The sequence below is a fragment of the Dermacentor albipictus genome, chromosome 5, assembly GCF_038994185.2.
Source record: "Dermacentor albipictus isolate Rhodes 1998 colony chromosome 5, USDA_Dalb.pri_finalv2, whole genome shotgun sequence".
In the NCBI taxonomy this organism is placed as follows: Eukaryota; Metazoa; Arthropoda; class Arachnida; order Ixodida; family Ixodidae; genus Dermacentor; species Dermacentor albipictus.
The window spans coordinates 172,337,542-172,350,740 of record NC_091825.1 but is presented as its reverse complement, the minus strand read 5'-3'; the positions used below and the strand labels follow the sequence as shown (position 1 = coordinate 172,350,740).

Here is a 13,199-nt window from a genome sequence, read left to right as displayed (position 1 = left end):
TGTTCTTACCAGATCCTTTCAGGATGATGTGCTCTACATGTGATGGAATTTGTCACTATGCCTAAGTGCTGTGAACTGCAAGTTGAAGGGACAACTCGTGGTTTGGGGACCCTGTACATGTCCCTTGTAGAAATAGACGTTGACGTATTGGAGCTCGAGACATTTGCCACATTTCGATGCCACCTTCAGAGAGGAACGAGGTCATTTGTGAGAAAAAAAGATGGAGTTTGATTCCAGCAGGGACTAGTGTAAACGATAATCTTTCCAGAGTCTACTAGCGTCGAATACAAAGCAGTTTTCTTCAAAAAGACAAAAGTTTGGTGAGACACACTTGTGGTTTCTGTATACATAACTTGGCAAAAAACTATGTGGTGAAAGTTCTGACAATACTTGCTAACTTGTTAACAAGGAAGTTGTATTATAGCATTCCCTTGACATCGCAAGACGGTGGAAGATGGGGCAGGCATGCAGGTCGTACTTGCTCTGAAATGACCAAAGCATTTTAGAACGGGTTAAACATCAGAAGCAATGCTCGAACAAAATAGTTTTGAAAACAAATGCAGAATGGCACCAAAAGTCCAAAGTCAGGAAGCACTGTGTATAACATTATTACTAATACTTTTACATAGGGCAAACCAAGGCAAGGACAATAGAAAACTGTTTCATTCTGTTTTTATTCCAAATGCATCATTAGCCCCCCTTGATAGGTTAAAATGGCTCGGCCACTGCCTATATGGGCAGCCGCCGCGCACACATAGACGGGGCTTGAGCCGATTTCACCTATTATGGAGGGCTAATGGTGGAGTTAAAATTAAAACAGATTGGAATAGTTTTACATTATCCCGGCTCTGGTGATGTTTAACTGACTCCTTGGGCGAGCATGCGTGCATCCTTCCAAGGTGTCTATCCAGGTAAACGAATCCAGGTAAAATTGTCCGCTTCTGTAGTGACTGGCATGACCCATGTATTATCATTAATGGAAAAGGAGTAGAGGACGCGGCTGTTACTGTTAAGTAAGGCTCCATGTACACTTCGGTAGTTTCATATAAAAAGAAAACTTTGTTCCTTGAGCCAGAATAAGGTCGTACTCATCATTAGAATAACGACACATACCGTATAGCTTGATGGCAAGAGTTGTTTCACATATACCACACATGTTGACATTTTTAGTAATAGCAACACAACAATTCATGTAGAAAAGCTGACACTTTTCACATTGGATATGCAGGCACTGATGTATGCTCAGCGAGCACGTCCAATCACTGTTGGGCAGTGCTCGTTGTGACGCCAATTATGCAGCGCGCCCAGAGCCTATAGTCATCACAAAACATTGTGTTCGTGGACTCAACATCATCATGTGATGCGGACGGTAGCCCGGCTACTGTGCTGCTCACGGCCACGAAAGGAGCAGTGCTTGTAGCTGTGCTTGTGCACAGTTTCCAAACAAGGGAGGGGTACCGTGCTGCTTCTCAGCTGCTGAAGGACAGGGACCCATCATGCTTCGGCAACAAAGAGGTACAAATTGTATATTGCAATAAAAACATTTTGTTAAAGAATCTGCATTAGTGCTGCTGAAGGAACAAATGGCATTTTTATAATACTAGAATTTAATAACAATAATTTTATAATACCAATATTATTATGACTTGCCAGTTTTATAAAACAGTAAGTTACTTGCATATTACGGTTGCCAGGAAACACATATCCATGCTTTTCCCAAAACAGCCAAAAACACTGATTTTCAGTTACATTTACTGACTACTGCACAATATGGAAATATACCCACCATCAACAGCTCCATAGCTAGTAGCTAGAACTGGGGCTGTTAGCAAAATCGTCACTGGTAACAATCATATAAACAAGGAGTGCATAAGGGGAGGTAAAACATTTTCTTGGGTGAATTCTTTCATAATTGAGAAGGAAAAACAATAGCACGAAAGAAACAAGGATGAGACGAGTACACAGGAGCGGCACTTAATTCCAACTAAGGTTCACTGAAAAAATATGATAATTGTAAGTACAGCACGAGACCCACGGGGTATCACATGATAAAAGAGCCACATATCAAAGAGTCACTCTTGCCCCCAAAACAACCACATCGTAGCCATGCATCATGGCAGAACCGTGGGGCCCAATGTACCAGAAGGGATAACAGACAGTAGAGATTTTTGCACAATATGACACTAGACTAAAGAAATATGTGAAGGGAGGATGAAGCACATGCTTTGACCCACCAACTAATAAAAACCGAGAAGAACAAAACTGAAAAGCAAATGCTTCGCTCGTAAGCAAGATCTGTAAGGAAGACATTAAAGAAAACAAAAACTAAAGAAAAAAGAAGCTAGGATACTTTACTAAGAAACTTATATAAAGCTTGAACTATAAAAACGATGATGATCGCGCTTACCATCTGTCGAATGCTGTCGAATGCTACGCGAACGACTGTTCAAGACATACCAAGCGGTCTGCACGCACCAAACATTCTTAAGCAGATGCCCCAGTTCATTGTTTTCATCACTTTCTGCACTTCCATGAAAAAAAAAAAGCTGCAACCAAGCTCGCCTCGGCTTTATTATTTGTAGGCTTCATCAATGTTTTGGTCGACAACAACATAAAAGGCGCCTTTCGGTTCTCATCTGCACTCGTGGGCACGCAACAAATCGCGAGCGGCAACGATTGTGGCCACGTTTACACTGAGAGGTTAGAAGTGTAGCCTATTCATACGCCGACGCTTGTAACACAGCTAAGATATTCGCCCACCCTTAGTGGAAACTGCCGTATTAGGATAGTAGTGAACACAAATGCCGCAGTTTCCGCATTTACCCACCATGTGTTTCTATGTCACTGGCAGCTAAGCACGCCCATCTCTGTTTCTGTCCCCTCAGAGTGGACATGGCTACGTTATTGCCACAGACTTGCCGATATTAACTATATTACTCATTACTGATACGGAAGAAACTGTTTCAATGCACGTAATGTACTCACGAAAAGAAAGAAATTGCGTTCGGCGTGTTCGGCTTGCTCCACCGGCCACCATTTTTGTTTTGGGATCCCGCGCTGCTACATCGGCAGCCGCCTGTTTGTTGACCTGCTGTCATCCTGCAGCAAATGCGGGATGAAAAAAAAATCTTTTTGCAGGAAATTTAACTCGTGTAATGATCGCACCCCTGAATTTGCGAAAAATTTTTTGTCAAAAAAGTGCGATCATTATGCGAGATGATACGATAAATATATGTAAACATTCGGAACAGGCCTTTTATGTCAGTAAGATTACATATTTCCTTTCGAAAGACAGCATGAAGTAATGCATTCGTATCTTGCTTATGAGACCATGCCCTTGCATGATTTTATATGGCATGCTAATATATTAAGGAAATGCAGGGTTCATCCATTAAAGCGCTGGCTCATTAAGTTCTGTTTTACCTCTCGGCTCCGAGAGCATTCATGACCGACAACTCCAAGTCGGAGAAGGATGCCCTTTGTGACGTCTGGCCCTCAGCAACACAATTGCTGTGGATCTTTCATGTTCTCCAAGCTGAGTGGCGCTCGCTTTTGGCTGCGCACAACAAGATACCAAAAGATGACCGGCGCCCCCTCATGGAGAGATTTCAGAAGGTAACAAAAAGGCCTAAAGTACTTACACTAAGTTTAGAAATGATAGAAAAAGAACATAACAGAAATCAAGGTAAATATTACTTGAAACAGTTAAACAAAGCTGATGAGATGGTGTCACTACTTAGAACAGTAGAACTAGCTTGCGACTGTTTTTACTATCAGGCTTCAATTTTTCTGTGGTGTTATGTAGCGTTCCGTCCGAGTATTGTTTGTTAGGACAAGTGCCTTAGACATCTCATAAATAGTATCTGTGGTAATGGTCAGCAAATACAGCATGCAGCAAGCTTCGCAGTTCGCTGCTGCTGTTGTACCTGCTTGTCAACACTGCTCCAACACTTCAAGCAGTGGGCTAAAGGGTTTCAAGTAAGGATCATGCATTTACTACAGCAAAAAAATGCACTGCAACCCAGGTTCCAGTTTGTGATTCCAGCTGATGATTAGCGAGTGTGATTATGATACATGTATAAATGTGGGATTTCCCGGAGTAAATCTCAGTTGAAGTTCCGCATGCTTAGCAGAACATGAACGTGACTAACGGTGTCAAATGCCCTCTTGATGTCTAGGAATACTGCTATAGTCATGTTTCCACATGCACGCTCGTGCTCCACGCAGGTTACTATATCTAATATTGCATCCATTGTGCATCTATGTTATCTAAAACCTACTAAGTAGTTGGACAACACCTTCGTTTCATTACACCACCATTGAAGTCGCGCGTCAATCATTTTCTCCATTACTTGCATAAACAACTTGTCAAACTAACGGCGCGGAAGAATTCAAGGCACAAGGGCGTCTTACCAGGTTTTAAAATTGGTATGATTCGAGCGACTTTCCAAGAGTCAGGTACAGTTTCCTCTATCCATAAGTTATTACAGATGTCTAAGAGCGCATTTGTACCTGTCGGTCGGAAGTTTCTTAGCATAATGTACGTAATGCCGTCCGGCCCAGCAGCGGACTTTTGGCGACATGATGCAATTGCACATTGGAGCTCGTTTAATGTGAAAGTGTGATCTGATGTTTGGCCCAGTAGCAAGCAGTAATTTTTCGCTTAGCCAACTCTACTGAAATATCAAATTCTGCACATTGTGATGAAAAAGCAGATCTGGAAATAAGCTCACAAAATTCATCTGCAACTATTATTTCACACGTGTCCCGGGCTACAGCGAGAGCACGAAATGGGAAGCTTTGTGTTACAGGTCCGCTTAAAGCACGAATTACTAGAAAAATTCGTGGGACAGCCGTGTGAGGAGACAGCGTGCCGCAGAAATCGCGCCAGCGCCGTTTGCCTAAGCTTTCCATTCGTCTGCGCATTACATTGTGTATTTTCTGAGCGTTTCTGTATGCTTCTGAACTTCCGTTCCGTCGGTAAGCTCTTTCGGATCGGCGTCGGATGGCTCTTAGGTGTTCATATTTTCCGTCAACTGCAGCATAATCGTTTGGTATTGGGACCTTCTTTGTGCATATGTTCATATTGTTACGTAGGAAGACACCGACGAAAAGCTATTTACAAGTATATTTACAAGGCAATACGCCGCAGTTGACCAAGAGGCAACAGCCCGCGCTAGCTTCCAATCGTCGTCTTCGTCTTCTTCCTGCTCGGCTCTTCGTTAGTGGGAATATACCCCGTAGCACTACCCCCGGCGGCAAAAGCGCCGTCCCGGAGCGACTAAAGGCTGGACTCTGAAGCAGTGTAGTAGCTCTTGAGCCTACTGACGTGCACGACATCACTAGACGCCAGAGTAGATGACGAGGTTGACCTCACAGGAGCAATTTCATAAGTCACAGGCGTCACCTGGCGCAGCACGCGGTAGGGTCCTGTGTATCGCGAAAGGAGCTTTTCGGAAAGTCCAACGCGACGACAGGGCGACCACAGGAGCACGAGTGCACCAGGCGAAAACTGTACGTCACGGTGGCGGGCGTTGTACTGACGCTGCTGCGTGGTTTGCGAGTCCGTCAGTCGAGCACGGGCAAGCTGGCGTGCATGATCGGCGAGGGCGATGGCGTCGCGCGCATACTCGGTTGTTGAGGTCGCAGCAGGAGGAAGTACCGTGTCAAGGGGCAAGGTCGGTTCGCGACCGTAGAGTAGATAAAATGGAGAAAATCCGGCGGTGTCGTGCCGGGAAGAATTGTAAGCAAAGGTGACGTAAGGAAGGGCAACGTCCCAGTCGTGGTGGTCCTTCGAAACGTACTTGGACAGCATGTCGGTAAGAGTACGGTTTAAGCGCTCGGTCAGGCCATTGGTTTGAGGATGGTATGAGGTAGTCAGCTTGTGTTGAATAGAGCAGGAACGCACAATGTCGGCGATAACTTTCGAGAGGAAGTTACGACCACGGTCAGTAAGCAGCTGTCGCGGGGCGCCATGCACTAAGATAATGTCACGCAAGAGAAAGTCCGCGACGTCAGTGGCGCAACTGGTAGGTAGAGCCCGCGTGATAGCGTATCGGGTGGCGTAATCAGTTGCGACGGCGACCCATTTGTTCTCAGAGGATGACGTGGGAAAGGGACCGAGGAGGTCTAATCCAACACGAAAAAACGGTTCCACAGGGACGGTGATCGGCTGGAGATGACCGGAAGGTAGCACCTGAGGCGTTTTCCGACGCTGGCAGGGATCACAGGCAGCAACATAGCGTCGGACAGAGCGAGCAAGACCAGGCCAATAAAAGCGGCGGCGGACGCGGTCGTACGTGCGGGTTACGCCAAGATGTCCTGCAGTGGGTGCGTCATGCATCTGAAAGAGCACAGTCTGTCGTAGATGTTTTGGCACGACAAGAAGAAGATCAGGGCCATCAGGGAGGAAGCTCCTTCGGTACAGAATGCCGCCCTGGAGGACATATCGGCGAACGGATGCGTCGGTAGGTGTAGAGCGCAGACGCTCGATGAGTACTCGCAGCGATAGGTCCCGGTACTGCTCATCGGCGATGTTATCGAAGGCAGACACAGAGAAAATGCCGTCGGCGGTACAACTGTCGGCGTCGTCAGGTTCGTCTACCGGGTAGCGAGACAGGCAGTCAGCGTCCTTGTGTAGTCGGCCAGATTTGGAGATGACAGAGAACGAATATTCTTGGAGGCGTAAGGCCCAGCGACCAAGTCTTCCTGAAGAGTCTTTCAATGAGCATAACCAACAAAGCGCGTGATGGTCTGTGATAACGGAAAAGGGTCGGCCATATAAGTATGGGCGGAACTTCGCAACCGCCCAAACTAGGGCCAGACACTCACGCTCAGTGATGGAATAGTTGCGCTCCGCGGGCGAGAGGAGCCTGCTGGCGTAAGCGATAACACGGTCGTGGCCACGCTGGCGTTGTGCCAGTACTGCGCCAATTCCGTGACCGCTGGCATCAGTACGGACTTCGGTAGGCGCAGAAGGATCGAAATGGGCCAGAACGGGAGGCGTGGTGAGAAGATCGATGAGAAGCGAGAATGCCGAGGCCTCGTTATCGCCCCACTGGAAAGGGGCGTCTTTTTTCAAAAGCTCGGTTAGTGGTCGTGCTATGGCCGCAAAATTTTTGACGAAACGGCGGAAGTACGAGCAAAGGCCGATGAAGCTGCGCACATCCTTGACACACTTCGGAACAGGGAAGTGCGTAACAGCATGGATCTTGCCTGGGTCCGGTTGCACTCCGTTCGCGTCAACGAGATGACAGAGGACGGTAATCTGGCGACGGCCGAATTGGCACTTCGATGCGTTGAGTTGCAGACCGGCTCGCCGAAAAACATCCAGGACTGCTGAGAGGCGCTCGAGGTGCGTAGCGAATGTTGGGGAGAAAACTATAACGTCGTCCAAGTAGCACAGGCACGTGGACCATTTGAAACCGTGAAGAAGGGAGTCCATCATGCGTTCAAAAGTGGCAGGAGCGTTACATAGGCCGAACGGCATCACCTTGAATTGATAAAGACCGTCGGGTGTTACAAAGGCAGTCTTCTCCCGGTCGAGATCGTCCACGGCAATCTGCCAATAGCCGGAGCGAAGGTCAATAGAGGAGAAATAGCGAGCACCGTGGAGGCAGTCAAGGGCATCATCAATCCGAGGTAGGGGATACACGTCCTTTTTGGTAACCCTGTTAAGGTGCCGATAATCCACGCAAAAGCGCCATGAGCCATCCTTCTTTTTTACCAGCACAACCGGTGACGCCCATGGACTACAGGACGGTTCAATAATGTTCTTGGCAAGCATTTTGCGAACTTCGGTGTGAATAACTTGACGCTCAGCCGGTGACACTCGATACGGGCGGCGATGAATAGGAGGGGCATCTCCGGTATTAATGCGATGTTTAACAGCTGTTGTTTGGGCCAAAGGACGATCGTTAAAGTCAAAAATATCTTGGTAGGAAGTCAGAACGCGGTAGAGCGCACGAGCGTGCTCGGACGGCAAGTCGGGTGCAATCATTTTCTGGAAGTTGGCGATGGTACAAGCTGCCGACTGCGATGGTAGAGGAGGATCGGTTGAATTGTCGTCTACTGAAATCGATGCTACAGAGTGATCCTCGAATGAGCAAAGTTGGGCCAGAGACATCCCGCGTGGCAGCACTTGTGTCGTCAAGGCAAAATTGACCACTGGCAGGCAGACGCAATTCGCCGTAATAGAGAAAACAGTATGAGGTAGTGTGATCCCGTGTGTAAGGAGGACGTCTTGCATGGGAGCCGCGATGTAGTGACCGTCGGGCACTGGTGGGGATGACACGAAGTCAACGTAAGTCAGTGCCGAAGGTGGCAAGCGAACGAAGTCGACGGAACTGAGCCGAGGAAGGGGTTGTTCAGCGGGATCCAGAACAGGCAGGTCGAGGCGGAGAGTACTGGCGGAGCAATCGATGAGAGCAGAATGTGCGGAGAGGAAGTCGAGGCCGAGGATGATGTCGTGGGGACAGTGAGCGATGACTGTGAATAGCACAGTAGTGGAGCGATCGGCGAAGGAGACGCGGGCGGCACAAATACCAATTACGGGGGCTGTTCCGCCATCGGCGACACGGACAACAGGCGTCGTGGCGGGCGTGATTATTTTCCTCAGCCGGGTACGAAGATCCGCGCTCATTACCGACAAATGCGCCCCAGTGTCTATGAGAGCTGATACAGGAACACCGTCGACTTGCACGTCAAGAAGGTTCAGATGAGTGGGCAACGTCAGGAGAGGATTTGGCGGCGTAGGGAGCAATGCAGCGTCACCTCGAGGCGCTGCATCGTCTAGTTTTCCGGCTGGGAGCGGCGTCCGAAGGGAGTCGGCGAATAGGAACGACGGGGCTGGGGAGAGCGAGATTGTCGTCGTTGGGGCGAAGGCGAACGAGAATAGGGGCGGTTCGGCGCAGGAGAATCGGTGGCGGCATTATCTGAGCAGGCAGCATAGGGACGAGAAAGGCCACCCGGGGGGCGAGAGTAGGCAGTATATGTAGACTGGTTCAGGGAACTCCAGCGACTGCGGCAGTGGCGAGAAATGTGCCCAATTCGATGGCAGTGAAAACAAATTGGCTTGTCGTCTGCAGTGCGCCATTCAGAGGGGTTGCGGAAACGTGGTGGGTAAGAAGGTGCGGGACGGGGTGGAATCGAAGATGCCGGGTGGGGATCAGGGCGATGGGCCGAGCAGATGGTGTGAATACCCATGTTGGCGAACTCCTGGCGGACAACTGCCTGGATCAGGGAAACAGTGACTGCAGGTGCATTGAAGGGCCTGGAGTCGAACGCAGCCGGATAGGCGGCCTCGATCTCACGCCGGACAATCCTGGTAACATCGCCAGTGTTGTTGGGACGAGGAGTGTCGGCACAGGAAGATGTCGCTGGGGTGTTGGGCAGACGGGCAAACTGTTGGTCGATACGTCGGCTTTTAGCGAATTCCAGGCGGCGGCACTCTTTTATAACTGCATCCACCGTCGCGACGTTGTTAAATACGAGCAAGTTGAAGGCGTCATCGGCAATGCCTTTGAGGATGTGGGAGACCTTGTCGGACTCAGTCATGTGTGCGTCAACTTTGCGGCATAGAGCCAAGACGTCCTGGATGTACGTGACGTAGGGCTACGTTGACGTCTGCACACGACCGGAAAGCGCCTTCTGCGCGGCAAGTTGGTGACCGTAGGGGTTGCCGAACAAGTCTCGAAGCTTTTGCTTAAGCGAATCCCAACTGGTCAGCTCATCTTCGTGCGTCCGATACCAAACTCGAGGTGTGCCACCGAGGTAAAACAAGACGTTGGCGAGCATGATAGTTGGGTCCCACCGGTTATTGCGGCTGACGTGTTCGTAAAGGCTGATCCAGTCCTCGACGTCTTCCCCATCCTGTGCCGAGAATACGCCAGGATCACGGGGGGCGGAGAGGGTGATGTAGGTCGTCGAAGTGGCAGCAGGTGTCGGAGCCGGTGGAGTCGGGTTGGCGTCGCCGGGAGCCATGAAGGTAGGCTCGACGTACCGTCCACTGCGAAGCTCCGTGACGAGGTACAGGGAACGTCCACCTCCACCAAATATGTTACGTAGGAAGACACCGACGAAAAGCTATTTACAAGTATATTTACAAGGCAATACGCCGCAGTTGACCAAGAGGCAACAGCCCGCGCTAGCTTCCAATCGTCGTCTTCGTCTTCTTCCTGCTCGGCTCTTCGTTAGTGGGAATATACCCCGTAGCAATATTATCCTGCAAAAATTCTGTAAATTTTTCCACTGTTGCTATGTTGGTTAATTTGATGCGTTAGGCGGTACCGAAAAGCTTGCCAGTTGGTTAGTCTGCTGTAATGCCTGATATCATAGTGCATGCTAGGGTGGTTAACAAGGATGGGAAAATGATCACTTCCGCGTGTTTCCACATCTGTTGTCCATCGCACACCATTCACTAGATCATGTGAACACAGGGTAACATCTATGCAGCTTGAGTAATTATATCCACGAAGGAATGTTGGCGCCCCATGGTTTAAAACAGTCAAGATGCATTTATCTATGGCGCACTCAATAACATTACCCCGTGCATCACAATGATCACTGCCCCAGATGATGTTGTGTGCGTTGAAGTCGCCACATATAAATACATTAGAATGAGCTATTTTGAAGATATCCACTAGCGCTTCTACTGAAATCCGGTTTGAAGGTTGTAGATATAGATTAATCACTGTTATACAGAGCTTGCAAAAGGATACTTTACATGCGATGAATTCCGGGAAGTCTGAATCACTGGACTGAATTTGATAAGATGGTAGGTCCCTTCTGACACACAGGAGCACTCTGCTAACAGCACCTTGACGAGAAGTCTTATAATCACATAATTCGAGATGCGAAAGTCGTCAGTGATTCCCGCCTCTTGAATGCAAAGTATTGGGAAGTTGCATTGCACAAGCAGTTTACGAAAGTCAGCGCACTTTCTTCGAAGACTGTTGGCATTCCACTGAAATATGGAGACATTTTTGTAGCGGTTATTCATGTAGTGCCTGCCGCAGTTTCGGCCCGGATTGTTGACAGTGCTTCTAGAGGCAACAAGGCTTTTACTTGTGGTAGGTTGTTTGCTTCCGGCAAAGCAGACAGGATTGCCTTATGATCTGCGAAAAGCATTAGCAAAATCAGTTGTGTCACCGATGCTATGGTATGTTCGCTATTAGCTGGTGCTACTTCTGCAGTAGATGCGTAAAGTCGCTGAGAGAAATGTGTGCGAGAACAGGAGCTTTCTTGTGTATTACTTTCTGCCTGTTGTCCTCTGGGTTTCCGTAGCACTGATGCATAAGACTGGGCGCTTGACTGTGATCCTCTTGATTGGTCTCTTGATTGCACTGTTTGTTGTTCTCTAGAGGAGGGATATCTTGTTGGTGCTCTTGGCTGTGGTGGTTCCGGTGCCCGCTGAGGTGGGTGATCTGGCACTGGATGAACAATCTCGAGGTTTGGTGCGGGTTCATTGCGCCGCGGTTGTCTTCCATGAATTAGTTCATGTCGACGCATTTGTGCCGCTGCTTTTTTTCTGTGGGCAGCCTGAGAAGGAGGCGGCATGGTTCCCCGCACAGTTTGCACATTTAGGTTGAAGAAGTGACTTGCACTCCTTGTGGTCATGGTCTTCTGAGCAGATTTTGCATCGACGCGTGCTACGGCAGGTTTTCGCCATGTGCCCAAATCTCTGGCAATTGTAGCAGCGAAGTGCGGGTCCTAGGTATTCCTCGACAGGGTGACTGGTGAAACCAAAGTAAATTCTTCCAGGAATGGGGCGGTCGTCTCTGAAAGTCAGGATTACCGTGTGAAGTGGAAATGACTTCACTGCTCCATCTTCTTGGCGGGAATACCTTATCTGTCTGCGTGGCGATATAACTGTTTCAAGTCTTTCAAGAAGTCTAGGAGTTGTTCGTCTGTGTACTACAGAGGCACATGTTTTACTTTCCCAACGTTTCGCGTGTACGACTCTGGGATGAATGGCTTGACTTCCAGGCCGCCTACACTTGAGATCATCAAAAGGCGTTTCGCCGATGCTAAGGAAGCAACGCTGACACTGAAACTTCCATCTCTGGTCGTCCTGAAAGACTGTGCTTTTTCTTTGGCAGCGGAAACTATTTCGGCAGACACTCGGTTTGGATTTACTTGCCAAAAAGTAGTACCTTCACTTGTTGGGCGAAAGACAACCGGAATGCCTTCGGCTCGCTTTTTCTTATACGTGACCACAGTAAATGGTGCAGCTTCACCCATCTCTTCTTCACCACTTAGCTCATAAGTCGATGTTCTATCATCGTACTTGCCGTCTTCTAGGCGAGGTTTCTTGGTCTCGGCTTCACCATCAGCCATCATTCCTGAATTCGCTGAAGTTGATACTGAGTTGGGGAGAACCAAACGTGCCGGCTTTATGAAGCTTTGTGACGCTTGCAAGGCTCCAGGCTTTTCATTACGGCCCGTAGCGTCATTCATATGGTTTGTTACGTTTGGACGAGCATAAGGCTCGTGACGATGTTCTCGGCTTCTGACCACCGTAGCGGCAGGGTAATAGGTCTTCAAAAAAGAAATGTCGTACCTTTAAGGCGCCTGGCTCGTTGAATCTTCACCCGATGTCTTGTTAATCAATCGCTGTCAAAGGTAACCGTAACTATCCAAAACACCAGAAAACTCAGAGCACCACATAAAAACAGCGACCGAACAGATACACTTCTTCTTCCTTCTCCCCAACCACTGTTAGATGATGAAGTGATAGCAATGTCACAATGTTGTGCATTTGCTAGTGTATCTTCGTGTGTATATATTCTTGTTCATGTACTGTAATCTTGTAGATTGTTGCTTTCATGCTGCCAGTATGCAGCACAGTCAAAGGTACGAGGTGTACTTTAAGAGTTAGACGTTGTTAAAGGGAGGGACTTGCTCTCGTCGAGAACTAGGAATACGGGTTTTATGTACAATATTTATATGAAGACAGGAGATACATTTCATCAGTCTAGTAAGACTGAAAAGTTAGGCACGAAGCACCAAGCCCAAAGCACACAGCAAAACGAGCACTCCGAAAGCTGCTGCTTAAAAACACACTTTTCTCCCTAGATCCCTAGGTGAGGGAAAACTGTCATCCAACCTTCGTCCGATCGGACCGTCCACAGTCGTCGTTGAAGGCGTAGTCGACCCGCCTTTGAGGGGGAGGGTTCACACGCTCTCTTCCCCACTTTGGT

General features: G+C 48.5%; 1 long non-coding RNA gene across 1 annotated transcript; it reads right to left on the bottom strand.

Moving 5' to 3' along the window:
- Window positions 1-394: 394 nt before the first annotated feature.
- On the bottom strand, window positions 395-12,658 carry LOC139060623 (uncharacterized). The gene is made up of 3 exons (XR_011514978.1): window positions 12,560-12,658; window positions 2,986-3,099; window positions 395-483 (listed from the first exon to the last, which is right to left on the bottom strand). It is a non-coding gene; the product is annotated as an uncharacterized lncRNA (long non-coding RNA).
- Between the last annotated feature and the right edge of the window lie 541 nt (window positions 12,659-13,199).